General features: G+C 40.5%; 1 pseudogene; it reads right to left on the bottom strand.

The window, feature by feature from the left end:
* Positions 1-6,557: 6,557 nt before the first annotated feature.
* Positions 6,558-20,406, bottom strand: LOC127205498 (heterogeneous nuclear ribonucleoprotein A1-like; annotated as a pseudogene).
* Between the last annotated feature and the right edge of the window lie 5,793 nt (positions 20,407-26,199).

Genomic DNA, 26,199 nt, shown 5'->3' with positions numbered 1-26,199 from the left:
ACAAGTCACATTGACTCTGATTAGGTTAAGGTAGTGGTTTTAAAATATGGTTCCTGGACCATAGAACCTGGAAACTTTTTTTATAATGTCCTTATGCCCACTCTGTGTCTTCCAACTCAAAAGTTCGAGAGCAGATCATAATGATCTTCATCTTAAAAGGCCCTCTAGATAATTCTTGTGTGATTCAACTTTATTTATATGCCCATCCTCCTGAGCCCCAGTTTTTTTTTCACCTTAATCTCCTCATGTAATTAACAGTGACATATCCACGCCCTTCCACCCCAGGCACCAGTGCAGTGTTCACAGCTTTTAAAAAGTGCTGTATCTTGTACTGGGCATTCCAGTAGCTGAGAATTGTGTCACAAGAAGTCATGTTCCTGTCTCATTATTTTTGATGAGACACCTCCCAGGGAAAAATCACACAGCATATTCACACCACCCAAACCCAGAGGGACTCTGCTCTCCACACATCTTTATTTACTAATCACATTCACCTCAGAGCACAAAGGGCACAATGACAACTGATACCCAGCTACTGTTAGACTGTTGAGTAATTCCCTAGCCTCTGATCCAAAGTGTTACCGAGGGGTCAGGGAGCATCATTAAAAGTTGGCTTTTAGTCCTTGTTCTGAGATTCCTTCTCCAGCAAGGAGATCTGTAGCATCCCTAAGATGTCTCTGTTTGCAATCCTTTTGGCTTCACTTAATGACTGCCTATGAAGGATACAAAAGCTGAACCCCAGAAAAGTGTCCGTCAATCAGTTGAATATATCTGATTGTGGGGTGGGAGGAGAGACAGAAGAGAGAGGGGGAAAGAAAGAGAATTATTTAGAAAACTTTACTGATATTCAACTTGTTTACATTTTTATTATTTGTAAAATTTTAAAAATGCTGTTTAAAAAATAAACTAAAATCTTAACTCTGAGGCTTACTGGTCACCTAGAGTCCAGGCAGAAAGTAGTAAGTAGACTTCAAGTTCACAGCTTTATGACATCCACCTCTCAGCGCCACCTCAAGCCTCTTTGCAAGTCTCCTAACCAGGATTATTATCTCTCTTGTGTAGATAAAAAGTCCCATCGAGCCAAATGGTGGACTTGCTAAGTAACGTTAAGGTCTTTCATTATGTATTTGGTAAAATGCTAGAGTACTGATTTAGATTTTCTGATGAGATATATCAAAACTAATTTAAAATATCACTATTAAAACAGTAAATGAGCCATGTCTTGTGCCTGTGAGACTGCTGTTCTTCCTGACACACTCCAGCTACATCTTCTAAGTGAGACAGAATCCAGGATGGCATGACAGAGACACTTGAAGATGATGGTGATGTGTATCACTTTGACTTAGTCTATTGTAACAGAGTGCATAAATGTGTCCAAACACATCACTTGTATACATTATTTACTAGTTCTATATACAAATTGTCCTCGATAAACATGGGGGAAAGAAACACCATAAATATATATTAAAATGCATTTTATTCTAGTAAATACTTAGAGCTGTCTTGTTCAAATCCACTTTAAGATTTTGGCGTTTTTTAAACTGTCATGGCAATACAGGAATCAGTGTCCTGAGAAAACTGTTTTTTTAATATCCTTGCTAAGAATTATTTCTCTACCTATTTTGTCATTAAATAAATGTGTTAAGTAATTTTTATGTTCCTCTTGATAAGTTGGGGGATTTTCTCATGAGTATGACTTTGGATTGTTTTATTATATGCCTTTATTATGACTTTCCTAACCACCAGTGGAAGAATAAAAGAGAATGAGTTGCTGTGTCAGAAAATAAGCAGTATTCAACATAGTCATTACAGCTTTTGATGTCGCAGATACTGCATCAAGAACTGATTGGATAAGACTCAGTCACCATCAGTTCCTGATGCATTGCCTTCAGCATCGAAACCACCGCCAGCAAACACTTCAGGTTAGACGCGCTGCGATGTGCTAAGGTTACCTGACAGGAGATCTTAACACTAAGGAAAAAAAGGTCTCTTTAAGAGAAGTAGTGCAAGGATGCTAAAACACCTAGCACTAGCCTATCTCTCTGTTACTGCAAGTGGAGACATTAATCTAGTGTCATGTGTATCCCTATAATGTACTGTACCTTCCTGGAAGAATTTAGTACTAAATAAAACAATTTAAAAGTTACTCATCACTTTTATTTCTTAAAAGAAAAGTGAGTCCATTTCTTTCTTTGCTTGGTATAAACTTCTAGATTTATAGAGTTTTAAATATGCATAGGAATTGTTTGGATATAGATTCATTTCTATGAGTGCCACTAAAAGAAATGCTATTATTAGAAAAAATGCTAAAAAAGTAGTTACTATAATTAAACTCTACTTGAACTTGTCTAAATTCACTTTTATTTCCAGCATTTTTCAATTGAAAGGTCAAGGGGGTTTGACCAAATCCTTTCTCTCCATTTAATAACTAATTTATAAAGTTTTACTGAATGATAATTAGCTCTAAGTACTATTTCAGAATGTTCTAATGAAGTAGTGAGCAGAAAAGTCACTTCCAAATGGAACTTGTGTAGGAGACAAACAAAAATCCTTATATTCTCTGTTGAATGAATAATTTTCAAAGGAGAAACCATCTTGAAAGTAGTATGTTTTTAATGTGAGTCAAAGGCTATCATATGCAAGTAAGTATGCAGCTTTGTAGACACTTGTCCCATAACTACACCTATGCTGCACACATGCTAGACACATTGCAGCATATGTTAGTAGACAGATCTTGGAGGGTGACAGCAGGGTATAAACATGACCATATAATAATTGTAATTGAAACTGCTGTACCACATATGGTTTCAATTCCTGAGCAAATTAAAGCATTTCTTGATGCCATGTAATATAATATATATATATATATATATATATATATATATATATATATATATATTATATGTATATATATGTATATAATAATATATATGTGTGTGTGTGTGTGTGTGTGTACATATCTATATATATATATATCTATATTATATATATTATATATATATATTTACTGCTCTTCCAAATTATTTTCTCCAGATACTTGCTGGTAGAGTCTGCCAGGAGCAGTTGCTCTGATGTGGCCAGGTTGTCACTCTGCCTTCACCATCATATCTCAGAGGTGTATCAACCCTTTCGTTATAATCTTGTAGGGAAAGATTGTGCTCCCATATCCCTTCCATGGATAGCATACTCAACCATTATGTTGATAATATGATGATCATTGGACCTAGGGAATGATGAGCAGCAACCATTGTATGCTCTTTGCTAAGACATGTATAGTTCAGCAAGTAGAAAGCTAATGCAATGAAAATTCCCAAGGTTCCACTCAGGGAAATTTCTAGGAACTCAATGTCATTGGAGTGTTTGAAGACATCCTTTCTAAGATGGAATTTATGCTAAAAACATCTGGTCCATGCTATATTCAAGAAAGAGACACAATGCCTAGTGAGCCTCTTTGGGCTTAGGGGAGGGGCATATACCCCTCACTTAGGAGTGCTACTCCTGCTCATGTACTCAAGTGCCCATTGTGGGACACTCTTGAGGGGAAATGATGAAAGGCAATCTCCCCCATGGGCAGATCTTTAAGCAGTGCACTCACTTGCTATGCACTTTGCTTGGATGGAGAAATGAGAAGATGCATAATTGTGTGCCAGTTATTGGCTGTGACTAACTAATGGTTGCCTGAATATACAGGACTGAGAAATTATTGAAGCCTGGAGAAATAACTCAGAGGTTAAAAGAATTGTCAGCTCTTCCACAGGACCCCAGTTCAGTCCTCAGCACCCAGTGGACTGACTCACGATCGTCTATAAACTTCAGCTCCAGAGCATACAATATCTTCCTCTGGTCTCCAAAGGCACCCTCACACATGTGCGTGCACGCACATACACACACACATGGGCACGCACACACACACACACACACCTGCACACACACACACACACCTACACCACAAATCAAAGTAAAACATAAATAATTTGGAAAAGAACTATGAGGAGTGGATGGTGCAATGTCTCAAAAGATAAAAATATTTGACACAACAAACATGATCACCTAAATTTAATTCCCGGATCCCATGGTGGAAGGAGAGACTCCCATAATTAGTCCTCTGGCCTCTATTGTTGTGCAGTGGCATGCATTCTCTCTCTCTCTCTCTCTCTCTCTCTCTCTCTCTCTCTCTCTCTCTCTCTCTCTCTCTCTCTCTCTCTCTCTCTCTCTCTCTCTCTCTCTCTCTCTCTCTCTCTCTCTCTCTCTCTCTCTCAGAGCTGAGGACCAAACCAAGGGGTTTGAGCTAAATCCCCAGTCCCTTTAAATGAATTTAAAGAGAAACATGAGGATATACTTCTTCAGGCAAAACAAAAAAGTGGTGAAAACATGTGTTCCTATGAGAATATACACAAAAGAATGAACTGACAGGTGACTGAATAAGCAAGTAGATAATACTGGCTGTTTCTAAGTACCATCAGTCTTGTCCCCCGGCCACCCCTCTCTCATTGTCTGATGGGTTCATATACAAAGAGCCACTGGTGGTGGAATGGAGGTTATTCTTGCCATAACATGGTCTTACACTCAACAAGGCTGACCTACTTGTCAGCACTGCTGGGTTTCCAGTCAGCCAACAGCAGAGAGCTACACTGAGTCCTCAGAGCCATGCCACTTCTTCAGTGCTCAGCCGTCCAGTTGGTGGCTGGCTGACTACATGGGAACTCTTTCAACATGAAAGGAGCTGTAGTTTTGCTGTTGTTTTGTTTTGTTTGTATTGGTTTTTTGTTTTGTTTTGGTTTCAGGGATACTTTTGTTTTTGGTTTTTGTTTTGGGGGGTTCGTGTTTTGAGACAGAGTTTCTCTGTGTAGCCTTAGCTGTCCTAAACTCTCTTTGTAGACCAAGCTGACCTCGAACTCACAGCGATCCACCTGCCTCTGCCTCCTCAGTGTTGCGATTAAAGGCATGTGCTTCTATGCCCAGCTTGAAGCTATGGGTTTTTAACTACAACATATACTCTGGATATAAATCTTCCTGTCCGGAATGCCCTCCTTCTGTCAAAACTATCACCCATGGACTTAGAGAATTCTTTAGCCATCATTAATTATAGTCGCCCATGCAGCATTGCCTGAGGCCAAGGAAGTAACTTCATAGCAGAAGAAGTAGTGTGGTTAGGCACATGCGCATGGTGCCATTGGCCTTACATTTTCCATCATCAAGTGGATGATAAGGTGTGGGATGGCCTTTTCAATACAACCACAGTGCAACATGGTGGCAAGACCTAACAGGATCAGACAAGCGCAACAGAAACCTATCTAAGCTCCAAAATGAATGTCATTGGGAAGCGGCTTGATTTTATTTCTCAGTTTTTCTCATCTGAAAATGGAAATAATAGACTCATAAGATGGCAATGAAGAGTATCAAATATGCATGTATAAAGGTGTCCAAAACAGTATCTTGAATAGAATAAATATTCAAATAAGTATAATATTTATTCTCTTTGTTTTTGTGTTCCTCAAATCTGTATTCTCTCTAGGGAACCATAATAATCTTTTTAAAAGAAGACTTGGAGGTTATGATATTTTCCTGGTGTACATCCTAAACTTCCCTATAACTTTTAGTAGAATAGAGTCTGTTTACCATCTAGATCAGCAGACTTGTTAAAGACTATCTACCCTGATCAATTTATACCATACTGATTCCTCCCTGTACTAGTCAAGATTCCAAAAAGAACCTGATGACACACACTAAAATATAATCAAAGAGACATTGTAGAAATGAAGGCAGGGTTAAGGAACACAGGAAAGTGAAAGGAACCAGATCTTCTAACTAAGCAGCAACACCTAGTCCCAGGGTAAAAAAAGAGCTAACGGGGTGGTAACCTCAAGGAAAACCAGGAAGCCTTTCAGTCAAGGGAAGAAGCCGCAGCGGAAGCTCAGCTCGCAGGATTTGCAGACAAGAAGACCACTGTAGCCCTCTCCCCTCTGGCCTTCTGGATTCCAGCCAGTGCCAGAAACAAGAGCAAAGCTACAGCCCCATCACAGAACAATGACATCGTCAGTAGAAGCAGCTCTGTCTTTAGGGATGCCAGACTTGTCTTTTCCAAGGTTTTAAGGACAGAAACAGTGAGAAAGACCATTCCTATTTCTATCCTTCAAAGTGGGAGGAGCTAGTAATGCCTAGTGGGTAAACTGCTATGGGTCTCTTCCCTCAGGATTTGTGAATCTGGTTTCCCACCTGTAGCTCAGCTAAAGTCACCTTCTTCAACAGTAAAAAAAATAGGATACATTTATTCCTTGTCTGATCAAACTATTAATTATATTTAGCAATCAACACCATGGGTGAAAAAGGTCTACAGTAAAACCCTTTGTTGGAATGCTTTACACTTTCCATAGAACAGACACTAAAATAACATGTTATACGATTGGTCACATATACAGTCCTGGAATTTTTATGCCTATACATATGAGGATTGTCTAAATGGATGTCTTCTTTGTAGCAGCTAGGCCCTGCCACCACTGTGCTTGGCTGAGTTCATAAATCTACTTCTCTTTTACTTCTCTGGCTCCTCTCTCCTGCTAAGCTTTGTTTCCTGGCATTAAGTAGAACCTCCTGCCACTGCCATAGCTCCTGCTGCTGATGGAGCCACCATAGCTACCTTGGTTCTGTGGTTTAGCAAAGTCCTGGCCTCTGCCACCATCAGGGCCAGAGCTCCTGCCTACAAAGTTTCCTCCCTTTATGCATCCAAACTTTGTAGACTGATTATTGTTTTGTTTGTTTGTTTGTTTGTTTGTTTGTTTTTGTTTTTGTTTTTTTTTTTTCAAATCAGCTGTGATTTTATTCTCCAGTAATTACTAACTGGGATTCTCTTTTTATAATATTCACGGAAGCATGGAGTTATATACCTCAGTGAAAAAGCCTGCTTATCATGTACAAGGCTCTGGGGTCATTCATCTCTTGCAGTACAAAAATAAATGAAAGTAAAAATAAAAATAATTAGAAGCTGGAGAAATAGTTCAGTCCACTAGACTGATTATTGTAACGGTCAAAATAATGTAGCTTCTACCACCTCCAAAATCACTTCCATCACTACCAAATCCATTACAACCATCCCTACTGCTACCATAGCCACAACCACCATGGCTGCCATCAAAGCCACCACATCCAAATTTGTCATTGCCACCAAAACCACCTCACAACCATCACCAAAGTTTACTGAACCACTTTGACCTCTCTGGCTGGACTAAGCACTAGCCATCTCTTGCTTTGACAGGGCTTTTCTTATTTCACAGTTGTGGCCATTCACAGTATGACATTTTTGAATAAAAGAATACTCTTATCCAGAGTCACAGTCATCAGAGGTGACAAAGCAAAGCCCCACTGATACCTACCACCTCTGTAAATCATGATTTCGATCACTTCAATTTTCCCATACTGCTCAAAATAATCTCGTAGGTGATGTTCTTCAGTGTTTTCTTTAATACCATCAACAAAAATCTCCTTCACAGTTAAGTGGGCACCTGGTCTCTGAGAATCTTCTCTTGATATAGTTCTCTTGGGTCCCACAACTCTTCCATTCACCTTGTGCACTCTTGCTTTCATGTGGCATCCACTTCCTCCACAGTGGCGTATGACACTGGATCTCTTGGTGTTTGGATCTTTCATTACCACACTGTCGGTAAGTGTCCCCCTCATGGCTCAAAATGACTCCTCAGACTCTCCTTGGTTGTTTTGAAGCTCAGCCCTCAGGTGAAGTGCTTCAGCAGCTGTTCCAGCTCTGTGGGAGACTCTGACTTAGACAAGATGGCAGGGTGATAGAAGCCTTCAGCGATGCTTCCTTAGTCACATCAATGGACAGAAAGGAGTAAGCTAAAAAATGTGTCCCTCAACATTCCTTTTTTTTTTTTTTTTTTTTTTTTGTATTTTTTAAATTTAAATAATTTATTCAGATTACATCTCAATTGTTGTTCCCTCACTTGTATCTTCCCTTTCCCCCTCCCTTCCTATTTCACCCTTTCCCATCCCCTAGGCCTATACCAGAATGGGACCTCTTCCCCCACCATATGATCACAGCCTATCAGATATCATCTGGGTGCTCTGCTTCCCCTTCCTTTGAGTGTCACCAGGCCTCCCCACCTAGGGGAAGTGGTCAAACAGGGGAAACCAGAGTTCATGTCAGAGTCAGTCCCCACTCTCCAAACAACTGTGGAGAATGCACTGTCCATTGGCTAGATCTGAATAGGGGGTCTGGGTTTACTGCATACGTTGTCCTTGGTTGATACAGCAGTTTGTGTATTCCCCTGGGTCAAGATGCCATGGCCTTGATGGTCTTATTGTAGGGTTTCAGGACCCACTGGATCCTCCTATTTCCCCATTCTCCCATATCTCTTTCACCTGGAATCCCAATAGCAAGTCTCAGCATCTGTCCCAATCCACCATTGAATGACGACTCTCAGAAGACATCCATGATGGGCTAGTATCCAATTATAAGTGAGGATAAACCATGTGTATCTTTCTGGGTCTTGGTTAACTCACTCAGGATGATTGTTTCTAGTTCTATCCATTTGCCTGCAAATTTCAAGATTTCCTTGTTTTTAATAGCTGAGTAGTATTCCACAGTGTAAATGTACAACAGTTTCTTTATCCATTCTTACCTGGGGGAAGATCTAGATTGTTTCCAGATTCTGGCTATTACAAATAAGCCTGCTTTGAACACAGTTGGGCAAATGTCCTTGTTGTGTGGTGGAGCATCTTTCAGGTATATTCCAAGAAGTGGAATAGCTGGGTCTTGAGGTAGCCCTATTCCCAGTTTTCTGAGAAAACACCAGATTGATTTCCAAAGTGGTTGAACAAGTTTGCACTCCCACCAGCAATGAAGGAATGTTCCCCTTTCTCCACATCCACACCAGCATGTGTTATCACTTGAGTTTTTTTTATCTTAGCCATTCTGATGGGTGTAAAATGGAAGAGTCGTTTGATTTGCATTTCTTCATAACTAAGGGCATAGAGTATTTCTTTAAGTGTTTTTTGGCCATTCAATATTCCACTGATGAGAATTCCCTGTTTAGCTTACAGATTCAATGCAATCCCTGTCAAAATACCTATACAATTTTTTAAAGACCTGGAAAGAACAATTCTCAACTTCATATGGAAAAGCAGAAAAAAAAAAACAGAATAGCTAAAACAATCCTGTACAATAAAAAATCCTCTGGAGGAGTCTCCATCCCTGATCTAAAGCTATACTATAGAGCAACAGTAATTAAAACAGCATGGTACAGACATAGAAATAGGCTGGTTGATCAATGGAATTGAAGACCCAGAAATAAATCCACACACATATGGACACTTGATTTTTGACAAAGAAGCCAAATCTATTCAATGGAAAAATGATAGCATCTTCAACAAATGGTGCTGGTCTAACTGGATGTCTACATATAGAAAAATGCAAATAGATCTATATTCATCACCATGCACAAAACTCAAGTCCAAGTCGTTTAAAAACCTCAATATAAAACCAGAGACACTAAATTTGTTAGAAGAAAAAATAAGGAAGAGCCTGGAAAACATTGGCACAGGAGACAACTTACTGAACAGAACACCAACAGCCCAGGCTCTAAGGTCAACAATTAATAAATGGGACCTCATGAAGCTGAGAAGCTTCCGTAAGGCAGAAGACACTGTCAACAGTACAAAGCGACAACCTACAGACTGGGAAAAGATCTTCACCAACCCGACATCTGACAAATGGCTAATATCCAAAATATATAAAGAACTCAAGAAATTAAGCACCACCAAGCCAAATAATCCAATTAAAAAGTGGGGTTCAGAGCTAAACAGGGAACCTTCAACATTCTTTTAATCCTTAACTGCTATCTAAAGTAATGCATTCTCCTCATTCCCATATCACTGTTATTGCATGTTGCATTTTCTTCCCAACATAACACATGTTCTGAAATATTTATTTTATTTTATTTTTGTTCTCTTCCCTGCCCCCTATCCAAACTCCACAAATCCTGTGATTTTTTTCCTTACTTTTTCATGCCTAGAACAGTGCTCAGAACCTAGAAAATGCTCTGAAATGTTTGTGAATAACATGGAGACTGATGGACACCAAGAATGAAAAGAAAGCCTTTTCGTTACTGGAAGAAACACAGCTATAATTCTAGAACTGACCAGCATTCTAAGATGTTCTATAATGGTTTATTCTGTCTAACTTAAAGTGATCATGGTGCTCTAAACTTTCAACAGAAAAATATCTGAGTCTACTACTTTGATATAACTATGAAGACAAAGTGAAAATATGGAGTTTCACACATGTACACACACACACAGACACACACACACACACCAAAACAAACTAGAAATGACCTGGGATATCTCTCTTATTCCCTCTCTAGAATAAATTTGGAATATGTAGCTTGAGGACAGTCTTAAAGACTCCAAGGAAGTTTTTGAAGTCGCTGAAGGGGGTGTCCTATGCCTTTATGTCATCCATCACCTTATGAGGCTCCAGGCAGCAGGTGTAAGGTAGACAGTCTTGAGGAACTGTGTAAAATGCTTCATCTATCCACATCACAGAACTGCAGTTGAGCCACTCTCTGTAATAACTGTCATTGTGGAAAGCATGCCATATGAGGTACTGTTCATTTCTGGGCAAGTGATGAACACAATGTTGTAACTGGTCACACATCTGACCAAACAATCCCTAATCCTACTATGCTTGTTTGAGCCAAGGACGCAGAGTGGGCATGTCTGTTCCCCATTACTAAGTCATTGATCTGGCCTTAAGAGCAACTTGGGAATGGGGGCTGTGGACCATGTCACAGCTGTCACAGATAACAAACCATCACATGAATATCCTAATTCATAAATAATAGCCCTTCTGAGAATCCACACGACACCCCACGTGCTGGATGGCATCTGACAGTGCTGAGAGTTGAAATCACATGCAGCCAGCAAGTCCCTGCTGAATTCACATCTAAGGAGCTTTGCATGTACTGTTTATTCCAGTAACTTTATGGAATAAATTACGTACAACAAATTGGTTTCAGATGGTAGGCCCAGAAGAGCTGATGTGCAGTACAAGGAAGGTGAACTCCCACTTTGACCTAACCACTTCCCCTCTCAGGCATCTCAGGCTCACAATCCAGATGCGGCTTAACTTTGAAATGTAGCAGCAATTAGAAAGTTAATAAGTAGTAAGAATTAGAGGCCCCCAAAAATATATGGGTATTGATTGTTAACTCTTGTGATTCTAAACTTATTCTTCCACCTCCACGTTATGCACAGTGACCAAAGTCAAATGCCTTCCTGATATTGTCTGCCTATCCAGGCATTCGGATCAATGCATCACTGTTCTCCACCACACAGGGCCAACATTTGGTATGGCACCACACACCTGAAGTCCCAAGAACTTTGGAGGTAAGGCAGGAGGGTCAAGAGTTCAAGGCCTGCATAGGCTAGACAAGAGAGGGGGAGAAAGAGGAGGAAGAGGAGGAGGAGGAAGAAGAGGAGAAAGAGGAAGAGGAGGAGGAGGCAGAGGAGGAAGAGGAGGAGGAGGAGGCACTACAATCCTGAGCCATGTGTTTTCCTATCTCCTCTGAAGCTAGTCTTTTTGAAGGATTGAGTGTATATTAACAGTAAAGTGTACTACTTGGTATCCAGCTCTATGACTCTTACTAAGTGCCTACGTGCAGGGAAACACTGCTACAGTCAGATCAGTCAGATCGGCTCACATGCCAACTGCTTTAGCTTCTCAGTCTTCCTGCCTTTTAGGCCCTGGCAAAACTTAGATCTGTTCTGTCCCCTTGGCTTCTGCTTCTAAGAAGGTCTTAGAGCCTTTGTCAGGTAACTTTTCCCTCATCAAAATGCCTTTGGGATTCACTGACTTGTTGCATGTGTCAGCTCCCTCCCACTGCAATCTGTCCATTGTTTATACAAACCGTTTGTCTTTTTCCCCACTGAAAAACTCCAGATTTCTATTATTGTTAGTTATGAATAAATGTGCTGCAAACACATGTGTACCTGTTTTACTGTATCTGTCAGTCTTTGTTCTCCAGAATAAATAACTAGGAGTGAGATTGCTAAACCATGCTTAACATGCTTAACATGCTTAACTAACATACATGCTTAACAGTATAAGCACCTGCCAGGCTTTTCTCTCCATAGTCACTGTATATGGTATCTTTTCATAAGAAAAGTGCCTATGAGAGAGAGAGAATTTACTTGCCTATGTGATTCTAAAATGCTATTTACCATGATAAAATATTTCTCATAACAAAACCAGAGGCACTTAACTTCATCTTTCCTTTCTACTTGCAAATTTTCAGTTAATATTCACATTTTTAAGCTGATTTTTTTTTAATGAAATTAGATGCTTGGCAGTTAGAGATCCATACAGTCTTGGGTAATCTACTTACAAACACGGAAGTTTTAGTGAGAAAGCAAATCTAGGAGGAGTTTTTCACTACAGCCAGCTTAAGCAACTTAACCCAGCGTTACATGTCCAGTTCAATTTTCAATTTATAAATGAGTCTCTCCCTCTTTCTCCCTAGTAACATTCACCCCAGGCTAATTACAGAAGAAAATGGAACCTGAGCACTTTTTAGTTACCACACTAATGGGAAACACATGTGGGAGATACTGCCCAAAGCCCACGGACCAGGGCGCTCTGAAAACAAACAACACGGAACATGAGCTACTAAAGACAGCTTACTCTCTTGGATAACTGAGCGGAGGGAAGTGTTTGACCCCTTTTGTTCCTTTTTTTTTTTTTTTTTTTTTTTTTTTTTTTTTAAGCTCACTGCTTAGCCACGTAGCTATCTCTCAAGCTCACCATTTTCATCATTATATAAATATGTAAAGGCACAGCTTCTAAGGTTACAATGACAATCAACACACAATTCAAACTTCACTCTGAGGAGTGGGTTTATTGGCCTCTCTTTCAGAAAATTGGTGAGGGGTTACTTACAGGGCTGTGGGTCCTCCTCCTCAACAGGCTGCACCTGAAAAGCCTTTACTCAGCAGGGATAAGTGCTGTAGCTTCATCTATGATGTGCATCTCCCCTAATCCCCCTCTGCCTGTATACTCTAGCACCTCCCTCAATCAATTAAGGCAGAGTTTCACATAACATGTGGTAGGGGGCAGTAGGATACCCAGGTGAGGGTCCTGGGAGCCTCCAGTCTCACTATGAGGGGATGCAAATAGTCAATAATCCTAGATGGGATAATTCTTTTGCAACGGAATATAACTAAACTCTGCGAGATGACAGTTGGTTGGCTTGGAAGGCAGTCACTCATAACAAAGACACAGAAATTAATCAATAACAACAAAGCTGAAAAGCAATGGCTTACTAACCTTACTTCTTACCTCTTATACATGTCCAACAAGTAGACATCCATTAGATCTGGAGAGTCCCTAACGCCAACATGAGGGGGGTTTCTACAGAGGAGTTGAAAGGACAGAGTGGTTGCTCTTTTTAGGTAGTACTCTAATTCTCCTTAGCACCTACTTTTCTGAGCATTGTTCACAGAGCATCTAATTAACCCCATAATAAACAGGTCAGAAAATATCCCCAGCACATTCGTCTTCTAGGGCGCCCTACCATACACTGTATGGCTTAAACAGCAAAAGGAAAACACCACCAGGGAAAAATAATACCAAATCCTGAAGCTCCATGCATATCATCTGGGGTTCTTTATGGAATCACCCAGACTCCAATGGGCTTGAGTAGCCCTATCTCTCCAGCACACACACACACACATACACACACACACACACACACACGCACGCACGCACGCACGCACGCACGCACGCACGTATACAGGAACACGCACATACATCCCTTGTGTAACACACATAGCCTCTCTCCACACGAGCAACTCCATGCTTGATACTTTTCTGGATGGAAATCCTGTGGTCCTGACTTCTGGGTCTCCATTGCTGTGGCTTCAGCCTCATAACTTCACACAATGACCTTTTCAGGCAACTTTTCTGACATTGCCTAACCTAGGCAACTTTCAGGAACCTTGGTGAAAGCCTTCACGAAATAACACTACCAAGTTCTGCTTTTGAGATGTAGCCTGGTCACATTGGAGCAAAGACGGAGGAACATCTCTAATTTCACTCTGAGGAAACACTCCCCTTGATGGTGGTCGTTAGGTATGGAATCCTTTTGGTGGCCTCTTCAGTTCAGGCTTATCCCTTTTAAGCGAATTCACATTGAACAAGAAGGAGCCTTCAGTAAGTGTGGTTTTACCTTCAGGGTACCTTTCCTATTGTTTTAGTACACAGCCCTAGGATCAGTAGTTCGAATTTCTAACAATTACAACTGATTTCACATCTGCCTTGCTTGAAATTCACTCTTTCTTTCCTTACCACACTTGACGTTTTTATCTTTTGCTCCATTTATTGCTCTCTCTCTTCTATTTCTCTCTCTCTCTCTCTCTGTCTCTCTCTGTGTCTGTCTGTCTGTCTGTCTCTCTCTCTCTCTCTCTCTCTCTGTGTGTCTGTCTCTGTCTCTCTCTCTGTCTCTCTCTCTGTCTCTCTCTCTGTCTCTCTGTCTCTCTCTCTGTCTCTCTCTCTCTCTCTCTCTCTCTCTCTCTCTCTCTCTCTCTCTCTTGCTGACCTAGATCAGAGCAGCAGCAAGAACCATGACACAGCCTAAGTACAATCCAACCTTGAAATTTACCCCACAAATCAGCTTATTACTGTCAAATTCAGCTATATTGAATCTCTAAGGACATAGCCAAAATGCAGTCGGCTTCTTTTGCCAGGAAGCAAACATGAGTGGCCTCTAGCCCAACTGCCAGAAGAGTCCATGCTCACCCCTGAAACCTCATAAGCTGGATCTCCACACTCCACAGTTTTGCCAGTATTTTAGCCTTCTAAGCCACCATCAGAAAGGCCTGTTAAGCTCTGCTTATAGAAATGTTAGAATTTTTGTAGCCAAAATTTTTAAATATTTCCATTTTCTTCCTGCAAGCTTGTTTCTAAACCCTAAATTTGGGTTTATCATAGTACAGTCCTACTCCAGAACCAACTTTCGGTGCGCATCACTTTTCTCCTTACTATCGTCAAATACCTGACAAGAAGTACCTGAAGGGAGGAGGCTTTATCTTGGCCTACAGTTAAGAATGCAATCTGTCAGATAGGGAGAGACAGTGCCCAAAGCTATTGGTGGTGGCCTGCCAGACCCATGGCTCAGCCCAGTGCTTTACTCTCTAAAGCAATACCCCACCTCCTAAAGGTTCTACACCTTCCATAACAGTGGCACCATCTGGGGACCAACATTTTAAATATACAAGCCTATAGGTGTCATATCACATTTAAACCACAAGACGTAAATATCTCTCAAAAGTCTCATCTCTAATCATAATCACGCAGCTTGAATTGGGGGATAGTGGCTGGGACACATATCTCAGTCTTAGAAAAAAGATTTCAAACATGTGTATATTGTACAGTAAACACATTTCCTCACACCTGTCCACTCTCCCCTTTCTGCTATATTTCTCCCTTGTTTTTCTAGAAAGTTTTGCTTCTGCTTTCATGGGATATATACATATATGATTTCATGCATCTATATAAAATCAAGGAACCCTAAATGAGATAAAACATTTGTCTTTCTGAACCTAACTCAATTCACCTAATGATTGTTCCCAGTTGTGTCTATTTTCCTGTAAATGATATAATTTTCTTCTTTGTGGTTGAAAAATTCCACTGTGCTCATATACCAGAATTTCCTTATCTATTCCTCAGCTGTGAGTAGTTCTGCAGTAAGCAGTATACAAGAATTTGAGATATGCTGACTTGGCGTCCTTTGGATAAATTCTCAGAAGTGGTATGACTTGGTTGTTGGTTTTTTAAATTTTCTTTCTTTCTTTCCTTCCTTCCTTCCTTCCTTGCTTTCCTTCTTGTAGAAAATCTCTACACTGACTTCCTTAATGGCTTGACCAGTCCACAGTCACATTGGCAGTATAGAAAGGTCCTCTTTTGTCTGCATCCTCACCAGTAGCTGTTGCTATTTATTTTCTTAATGGTTACCATTCAGACTGGGTGTCATGGAATTTCAATGTATTTTTACTTTATATTTCTCAGATGGCTGCTGAGATTTTTGGACATTTTTTTCTGTTGACAAATTGTGATTCATCTTTTGAGAATTAACTGTTCATTTGATAATTTATTTTTTGTTTAGTTGTGTTTATTTCTTGTTTATTTCCTGAATTCTCTGCATATGCTAGATATTAATACTCTATCAGATTTGTAGCTAGCAAAGCTCTTTATTCCATTCAATAAGCTGTTTCTTCACTGCACTGTTTCCTATGCTGTACAGACTTTATTTTCATGAGGTCTCATGGATTAATTGCTGGTTTTCTTTGCTGAGTTTCTGGCATTCTATTCAGGAGGTTCTTACCCATACCTACTTCATGAAGCTCGTGTTATGGTTTCAGAGCTTCATGACTTAAGCTAGGATCTTTGATTCATTTTGAGCTAAAGACACACCATAGCAACTGCAACTCTTTTAAAGGAAAACACTTAATTAGGGCTGGCTTATGGGTTCAAAGGTTTAGTCCATTATCATCATGGCGGGAAGCATGGCAGCACGCAGGCAGACATGGTGCTGGAGAAGGAGCTGAGAGTTCTACATCCAGGTCAGGAGTCAACAGGAAGAGAAAGCGATATTGGGCCTGGCTTGGGCATCTGCAACCTCAAAGCCTATCCCCTTTGACTCACTTCCAGCAAGGCCACACCTGCCGGTACTCACTCCCCATAAACCTATGTGGGCCGGTTTCACTCAAACCACCACAATGCAAGATAAAAGTCCAGTTTCATTATTCCTCATATGGATGTCTAGTTTTCCCAGCACAATTTATTGAAGAGATGATCATTTCCACAAGATATATTTTTGGCATCTTTGTAAAAAAAAAAAAACATCAGGTGACCAGCTGTCTGGTTAATATTTGGGTTCTGAATTTTACTTCATGAATGACTTACATGTCAGCATCACTCTGGTTTTGTTATTATAACTCTGCAGTATAACTTGAAATCAGGTATAGTGATACCTCAAGCATTAGTCAATCACTATTTAAAATATTATTTCCAATGCAAGCATGGCTATCTGCTCTTTTTTGCAATAATGAATAAGTTTAATATAAGAATAAACTATATAAATGTTTAGAAAGTGGTAGCAGTATTTACATGAGATTCAGAGACAAAGAAACTGAAAAGAAATTAAAAATCTTCCTTCATAAAAAAACAGAATATCTGGCAATCAAGAAGCATCAATAATAAAGCAAAAGGCATAATACAATCAGAGATCTGAAATTGCAACTAAAAAATAAGACAAAGATGATTTGAAATGCATCTAAAATAGTTTAGAATAAAAGCACACATCAAAGTAACAACGTGAAACACATCCCAAATGTGGGAGAAGTAACCAACACATTTGATTCTTCAGACAGAACGGTGAAACCATCATACTTTCACAAACCCAATGCTATTTTTGTTGTTTTTATTATTGAAAATGGTTTTTAAATTTAATAGTATTTTGATCATATTCTTTCCCTCCCCAAAGTCCATCCAGATCCTCTGCTCCTCCCTACCCACCCAGTGTTAAGTTCTTTTTCAGAAAACAAACAAGATTTTAATACAATAGCAAAACCAAAAAAATAAAATAAAACCGAGGAAAACAAAATAAAGTTATGCCCCCACCAAAGAGAAACAAACACCAAACTGTAACCAAATAAAAGCACACATATAGCAAAGCTCATTGAGCCATCACCCCGAGATGCGGTAAGTGTCAAGATCCTTCCCTTTCCACAGACAGGAAAACAGAACCAGCGAGTAACCGGCTCTAGCTCCTTCAGTCTGTGCTGAGTGCTGGATGAAGTCAACTAAAACACGCTGTTCTGTGTTCATCAGGATGCTCAGCCATGGCTCCCAAGGAAGAAGGTCAGTAGTTTTTGCATCTTGTCTAGTCCCCTGTAGTCACCCTGAGCTGATACAGGTCCCAAAACTCCCTTTTGAAACAGGAGAGGAACACAATGTGGTTTGAATAGGAATGGCCCGTAGCCTCATGTGTTTGAATTCTAGGCCCATAGGGAGTGGCATTATTAGGAGGTGTGGCCTTGTTGGAGGAAGTGCATCACTGAAAGGGGCGGGCTTTGAGGTCGGCTATGCTCCTCCTGCTGCCTGCAGATCCAGACGTAGAATTCTTGGTTTCCTCTCCAGCACCACATCTGCCTGAATGCTGCCTTGCGTTCTGCCATGACGATAATGGACTAAATCTCTGAACTGTATGGCAGCCCCAATTAAAGGTTTTCCTTTATAAGACTTGCTCTGCTCATGGTATCTCTGCACAGCAATAAAACTCTAACTAAGACCCATGAAGTTGGGGAACAGAGATGGAGGTGTGTCTTAGAGAAAATGAGAGAAGGGGTGTGAATATGCTGAAGGGACATAGTATCAAATTCTCAACGTATTTAAAAATAAATTGTAAAAAAAAAAAAAAAAAAAAAACCCTACTGTTGTGTGTGGTGGTATACTTTATAATCCTAGTGCAGGGAGAGTAGGAGAAAGGCAGACAGATCCCCGAGCTCATTGCTCAGTTTAGTATACCTGGTGAGCTTCAGACCAAAGAGAAGCCAGACTGTGTCTAAACAAACAAACACAAGAGAACATGGCAAATTGTGTTTTAGGACCAATACCTGAGTCTGTCCACTGGCCTCCATACACACATACATACAACATGAGGACACACACACACACACCTTATTTGATGTAAACTTTCCATTCCGCAACCCAAAGTGAAAGCTGTTTTCGGGAAAACCTAATGAATGGCGGGCCAGTCCAAAGGAACTGTTGCACACAGGAACTGTCCCGTGGGTGTGTTGCTCTTGGTTTGGTTTTTTTCGGTCCTTCTTTGGGATGTTCCTCTTTGCCAAAGGTGAACTTTGTGAATGTGACTAAGAGCTTTCCCCTAGCCATTGCCTTTCCTGCTCCCTCCTCTGTTGATTTCTGCAGACCTATGTGCCATCACCATTCTTGCCCTCCTCCCATCTGCTTACCCCCATGCTCATCCTACCCACTCGGACTGCATTCCTTGGGCCACTTTCAGAAATAAAGGAAGGTTTTAACACCTTGGGAGCAGGAAGAGTGCTAATCAAAGCAGATGTAAACCTATCATCACACGTCCTGTCCAGAGCTTCCCTTCCTCTCTGCTCATCCCACTGAAAGCACCTGAGCTGGTAAATTATGTGTAAGAAGAGCTTTGGATACAGGCAAGATCCCCTTTGGAGCCTGAGTGAGTTCTCCCTCGTGACTTGGACCTAAGTGGATTAACTTAGAAGCCAACTTCCAACAAAAGACCTGTGGAAGAGTTCCCAGCAGATATCAAGTTTTAAAGAAGAAGAAGAAAACTACAAAATAGCTCTTCCCAGTTTCAAGAAAGGCTGGCTTTCTAACAAAAGAATGAATCTGGAATACGATCTGTTTAAATGTAAGTCCCAACTCTACCATGAACAAATTCCTATAGGTCTGTTCTCCTGTGTAATGTGTACAGCAACTGTCCTGGGGAGTCTGCATGAGGATTAAATGAGCAAATGGTACCTGGGGTTCTGGACATGTGGTCAGTACTTGATAAAGCAAGGAGGCGTCCCCTTTTCTTCCTTCTCTCTTCCCAGACCTCACAGGAAGAGGGGTGTGGTCCCTTGGTAAGAGAACATGAGGAGATTGTGATGGAATTAAACATTTCAGCTGCGCCTACTGCATCCAGGCCTTATTCTAAGTGCTTTAACTCATTTGGTTATTCTTCAAACTCCTGTAGCTGCTCCATAAGCTCCACTTTATAGGTAAGCAGCTAAGCTCTTGCCAGGGTCCCTCTACGAGTGAGTGAAACGGATGTGATTGGACCCCAGATTATCTAATGCTTGACTATAAAATGCCAGGCTACAGAAGAGAGAGGCGTTGCATGAGTGATCATCCTCAGATACTGAGCTCCATTTGGTTTGAGGGACTGGGAGGGAGACACTTGTCTCGAAAGCGTGAGGATATGAGTATGGTTCTCACAACCCACATAGCTATCAAGGGGCAACAGTATGTGCTTCCAACTCCAACAATAAGGAGGCAGGTCCAGGCAGACCCCTGGGACCAGCTGGCCTAGCCTAGTGGGTGAATCCTAGTCCAGTGAGAAGCCATATCTCCCGAAAGATAGATGACACCTGAGGAGCAAAATGGAGTTGTCCCCTGGCCAACAAATGCATAAACATGAATATAACACACATGGAGAGACCAGAAGAGGGGTTGTGTTTAAATCTCTATTTCTGACACAAAACCTGGGAAGTTCTAATAGGGGGCAGCAAATGTTAATTAGCATCTCTTCTCTGAACTAAGGTCTCTGACTCACCAACATCTGCCATACTCATGGTCATGTTTGGTATGGCCTGCTTCATGTGTAATCTGCTCACTTGGGCTTATGTTCTAGAAATAGACAATGCAGCAAACTCTGTCTTAGCCACGAAGATACAAGAACTATGATTGGAATATTTCAACAACACTGAGGACCAAAGAAACATAGGAAAAAAAGGTCTGCAATCAACATGCTCAACAACCCCACGCAAGTCACAATTAGTGAGAAGATGCTTGAATGTGGCTTCTAGCCAGATGTGCAGGAGTTATATAACTACACATCCTAGCCCCCAGATAATAATGCTATAATGAGATTTTTGGTGTAGGCAATAGGGCAGAGGCTCAATTGTTAGTGTAACTAGAATAAGGAGTCTGACTTTTTACATACTTCTTAACTTGAACAATAACATCCAAACAACGTATTTCTTCTTTTAGCTAGTTAGGCTTTGCTGATGGGTATGACTGTGAAGAGTAGCCATGTATATAGTGAAACTCTCCTAGAAACAGTGGCCTAAAGAAGGCCTTCTGCTCAAGCCTATGAAAAAAGAAAAGCCTTGATTTACAAGTAAGGAAACATGCCATGCCCAGTACGATTTCAGAAATGGACCTGACTCAGGTGATGAAGGAATGAAAAAAAACACAGACACAGGTAGAGAGCTGGGGTCAGAGGTCTGGGCTCTTGGCTGGAGGGACCACAGCACCTCAGAAGCTCAGCATGTCTATTATATGGGGCTGACAAGAGAGGTAGAATTATTACATACAGAAAAACAAGGGCACAGGGTTTGTGGTACACAGCAGGATAAAGGAGGCAGGTTTAGCTAATCTGGGTACAAGCAGTCTCTGTGGGGAAGGCCATAAGCATCTGTGGGGGGAGATATGGCGGACACTTTCTGCATACAATGTCAACACTTGCACTCAGTCCCCATGGAAGCCTTTGCCTCTCACCACTGATCCTCGCCCCAGCGAGAGAGGGTTTTGCCATTTCTCCGTGGGACCATGAGGCTCTGGGACCTTTGATGCGGTCTGGCTCAGGTCAACACACATTACTCAAGACTTCACTCAGTAAGGGCTTTCTCCACTCACTACAGAAGCCGATTAAAAAGTTTACCTAAAACCACAGAGCACAGAAGCTACTGCCTGCCGTTCTCTGAGCTTGGGCCTGTGATCTGCCGAGACTTCAGCCTGCCTCCCTCAGATATTTTCTACACAAGCTGTTCAAGAAAGCCATCCGTACTGTCGCCCTTCGCTCAGAAACATCACATACTCTGTATCTAGGTTTTCCTAACAGACATTTCTTTAGCTGGGGAGAGTGTCAGTATCGCTCCTCAATAACCCTGTATATTATAGCGTATATTCTTGCTTCACTCACAGGTTCTCATTTCACTCAGTTTTATTAACTGAGACCAGAAAAAAAATATTACTAGTCTTTATTTTTATCATTTTATTTTATTATAAACCTGCCGTGGTGCTGATAATGTTTATAGATCTCTAAGTGGGGTTTAAAAAACCATTTTCTTCCTCTAATCTCTCCCATCAGATCCTCTCACAAGTACACGGACCATCCTGACCACTCCCCAGTTCCCTTTTGGAATACCCTGAATGATTCTGAAAGACTTTGTCATTCCCCGAACACCACCCTAAAAACAAATCACTGCACTCCAGGCTCCTCTTCTTGCCAAGTCGAAGGGAGTGCAAATGTTCCATCTAACATAAGTCTAATGACAACGAAGCTGTGTATAGTAGATGATGTGTGTGCTGTTCTCAAACATACCAAGGCAGAGAGGGGTGGGGGATTCTGTGTCTTCGGAAAAGGTTCTGCGATCTAAGCTAACACAGATTTTTCTCAGCATCTGTAGCCTGACCACAGAGTTACGTGTCTGGCCATGTAACTGAAAGTCAACTTTCATTTTACTAATGTACAGCCCAAGTTTTCTCACATGCAAAACAATCAATAGTGCCTAGTTTAAGAGTGTTTCTCTACTTTATATATTCAAACAGACATAAAGAACTGAGAAAACAAATCAAGGAAAATGGTGGCCTTATCAAAACTTAATAAACCATTTTGAATGGAATGTTCCACGGTGTTAACAGAGAATTCAGGAAAGATGGAGGACTGACTGAGATTGCCCAGGAAATGGTCATGGAGCCACACATTTCTCAAGGACCACAAACCTATTGACCAGGTGCTTCAGCAATGGACACACGTCCCTTGGCTCCAGATTTTGCCTCCAGACGAAGTTTATTTCCTGGCTCTTCTGCTAAGCCTCAAAATGACCCTTACCTCAAGGACCCTTAAGGACATTTTATGCTAAGTCACGTCCCCATTAATATTTTAAGAACTGTTCAAGCATATAAATTGCTGTACATTTTTTTTCAAATTATATTTTACAGAGTGCTCCTCCACCCCAAACACTGTGCTGCTGGCACCTAGAATAGTGCACAGCGCACAGCATATGCTTAATAAATTCAGTACTTTTATACCACAAATTTTTAAAGTCTCACAATGCCAATGGAGTTATCCTCAAATCTCCTATAGCCTTGCAACTTTCAAAGGTTTCATTGCATGATATCCTCAGTGGGTCTTTAGTTTACTCACTATAGGGCCACGTAGCAAGATAGAAACAAAGTCTCAGAGACCAAAAAGCAGCTTACCCTATCAATCAGCTCCCACCTACAGTTGTGGAGCTAAAGGGGAAAAGAGAAGTTACTTTGAGCTGCTGGTTTGAGGCACTTGAAAACTGAAGTCCAATCTCTCAGGTTACAAAGCTTCCCTTTTGCTGACAGGTGTCAGATTTCCTATTCCTGCTTCTTCAGTGGGGAGCCTCTACTCCCTCCAAACCTACTATTTAATAGACTTCTTCTTTAATCCCCAGCAGCTCCATTGTAATGGTGGCAACTGAAGGAGCTATCATTTGAATGTAACTTACCTACCAAGAGCCAGAGGTTTGCGTAACTGAGAAGTGTGCAATGATGGATAAACACAGTCTTCTATCGAGGGGGAAGTTCTTTCTTTTTTTTTTCCTCTCTCTTTATAATCCTTTCCTTCCTTTATTTATTGATTTAATCACTTTACATCTGATCCCAGGCCACCCCCTCCTCCCAGTCCCACCTTCGTACCCCCTCCCTCCATGGCCCCCTTTCCTAGAGAAGGGTACCCCTTCAAGAGTACCAACCCTTCAAGTCAAAGCAGGACTAAGAGCATTGGTCCTGGGTCTGACAAGGCTGCCCAGCTAGGGAAAAGGGATCCAAAGGCAGGCAAGAGAGAGAAAGGTCTTTTCAACTCACCTGAGAATGTGAAATGTTTTGTTTTTAATTTCACGAATAGCCTCAGTAGAAAAATGCATGGTTTCTTAAACTATACAAAGAAGCAAATCCTTCCATTTGGCCACAAGGGGGCAGCTGGGACATTTCCTCCTAAATCTTAGAGTTCTAAACCACTGTGAAGACAGGCACTGGGGCCTAACAGAACCTTTCAACTAAGTCCTCAACATGTCATAGCATTTTCTCACGGTGTTTCTTGGAGTGTGTAGTGTTTTGTTTTAAAACAAATTATTTTCCAATTTCTTTCCAGATCTAGAGAGTACTCTGGTTTAGAACTTTGAGCCAAGATTACCATCTACAAAGATCTTTGGAGACCAATAAATCGTTAGGCTAATTTGGAAAGCCACAGAAAATGTTTTATTTTAATTATGTTTGACCCCAGATAAAAATAAACAGTAATGATCATCTGATTCTGCCACACTTAATAAAGCTTGCTCTAAGTGCTTGAGATCTGCCAAATATTTGCCTCATCACCTAGGCTCCATTCGGCATTCCCATTTTTGTGATAGCCCAAAAACTTTCAAGCCAAAATTTATTGTGGAATTTTATCACTGAGCTAAACAGTGGGAGGTCTTCAAACAAAAAAACAAGCAGAGATTAGTAATAGCTAAATTCCACATTCTTTTAGTTCTGAAAAACATAGACTCACTTCATCTTTTATGTACATAAATAGTTGGAAGTTAATTTAAAAAACAAATGCTAGGTTTCATATGTATGTGCACTGGAGGGGTGAGTGCACAGTCACTGAGAGGGACAGGGACTTTTAAAGATAGATACAAAAATGGTCTCCAGGGCTTTGTCAGTCCTCCTCTTAACCATCCCATTTAGAATTGTAACTAGGCACACACACACACACACTTAACACACATACACACATTCACATACACATACACACACTCATACATACTCACATGTATGTACACATTCATACACACATACACATACACACACTCATACATACTCACATGTATGTACACATTCAAACACACATACACAATACACACACTCATACATACTCACATGTATGTACACATTCATACACACATACACATACACACACTCATACATACTCACATGTATGTACACATTCAAACACACATACACAATACACACACTCATACATACTCACATGTATGTACACATTCAAACACACATACACAATACACACACTCATACATACTCACATGTATGTACACATTCATACACACATACACATACACACACTCATACATACTCACATGTATGTACACATTCAAACACACATACACATACACACACTCATACATATTCACATGTATGTACACATTCATACACACATACACAATACACACACTCATACATACTTACATGTATGTACACATTCATACACACATACACACACTCATACATACTCACATGTATGTACACATTCATACACAATACACAATACACACACTCATATATACTCACATGTATGTACACATTCATACACACATACACATACACACACTCATACATATTCACATGTATGTACACATTCATACACACATACACAATACACACACTCATACATACTTACATGTATGTACACATTCATACACACATACACACACTCATACATACTCACATGTATGTACACATTCATACACAATACACAATACACACACTCATACATACTCACATGTATGTACACATTCATACACACATACACAATACACACACTCATACATACTCACATGTATGTACAATTCATACACACATACACATACACACACTCATACATACTCACATGTATGTACACATTCATACACACATACACAATACACACACTCATACATACTCACATGTATGTACACATTCATACACAATACACACACTCATACTTACTCACATGTATGTACACATTCATACACAATACACACACTCATACTTACTCACATGTATGTACACATTCATACACAATACACAATACACACACTCATACATACTCACATGTATGTACACATTCATACACACATACACATACACACACTCATACATATTCACATGTATGTACACATTCATACACACATACACAATACACACACTCATACATACTCACATGTATGTACACATTCATACACACATACACACACTCATACATACTCACATGTATGTACACATTCATACACACATACACATACACACACTCATACTCACATGTAGTACACATTCATACACACATACACAATACACACACTCATACATACTCACATGTATGTACAATTCATACACACATACACATACACACACTCATACATACTCACATGTATGTACACATTCATACACACATACACAATACACACACATACACATACTCATATACACACTCACAGACAGATGCATACAGATGCATACACACACACACACACACACACACACACACACACACACACTGCCCTGATTCTCTGATTCAGTGAGCAACGTCTGACATGTTGTACGTGGCTTCTGTTAGCCTCTCACTAACACCCTTTCCC

The sequence above is a fragment of the Acomys russatus genome, chromosome 22 (genome assembly GCF_903995435.1).
Source record: "Acomys russatus chromosome 22, mAcoRus1.1, whole genome shotgun sequence".
In the NCBI taxonomy this organism is placed as follows: domain Eukaryota; kingdom Metazoa; phylum Chordata; class Mammalia; order Rodentia; family Muridae; genus Acomys; species Acomys russatus.
Note: the sequence above shows the minus strand (reverse complement) of the source record. Positions and strands in the feature narration are given on the sequence as shown.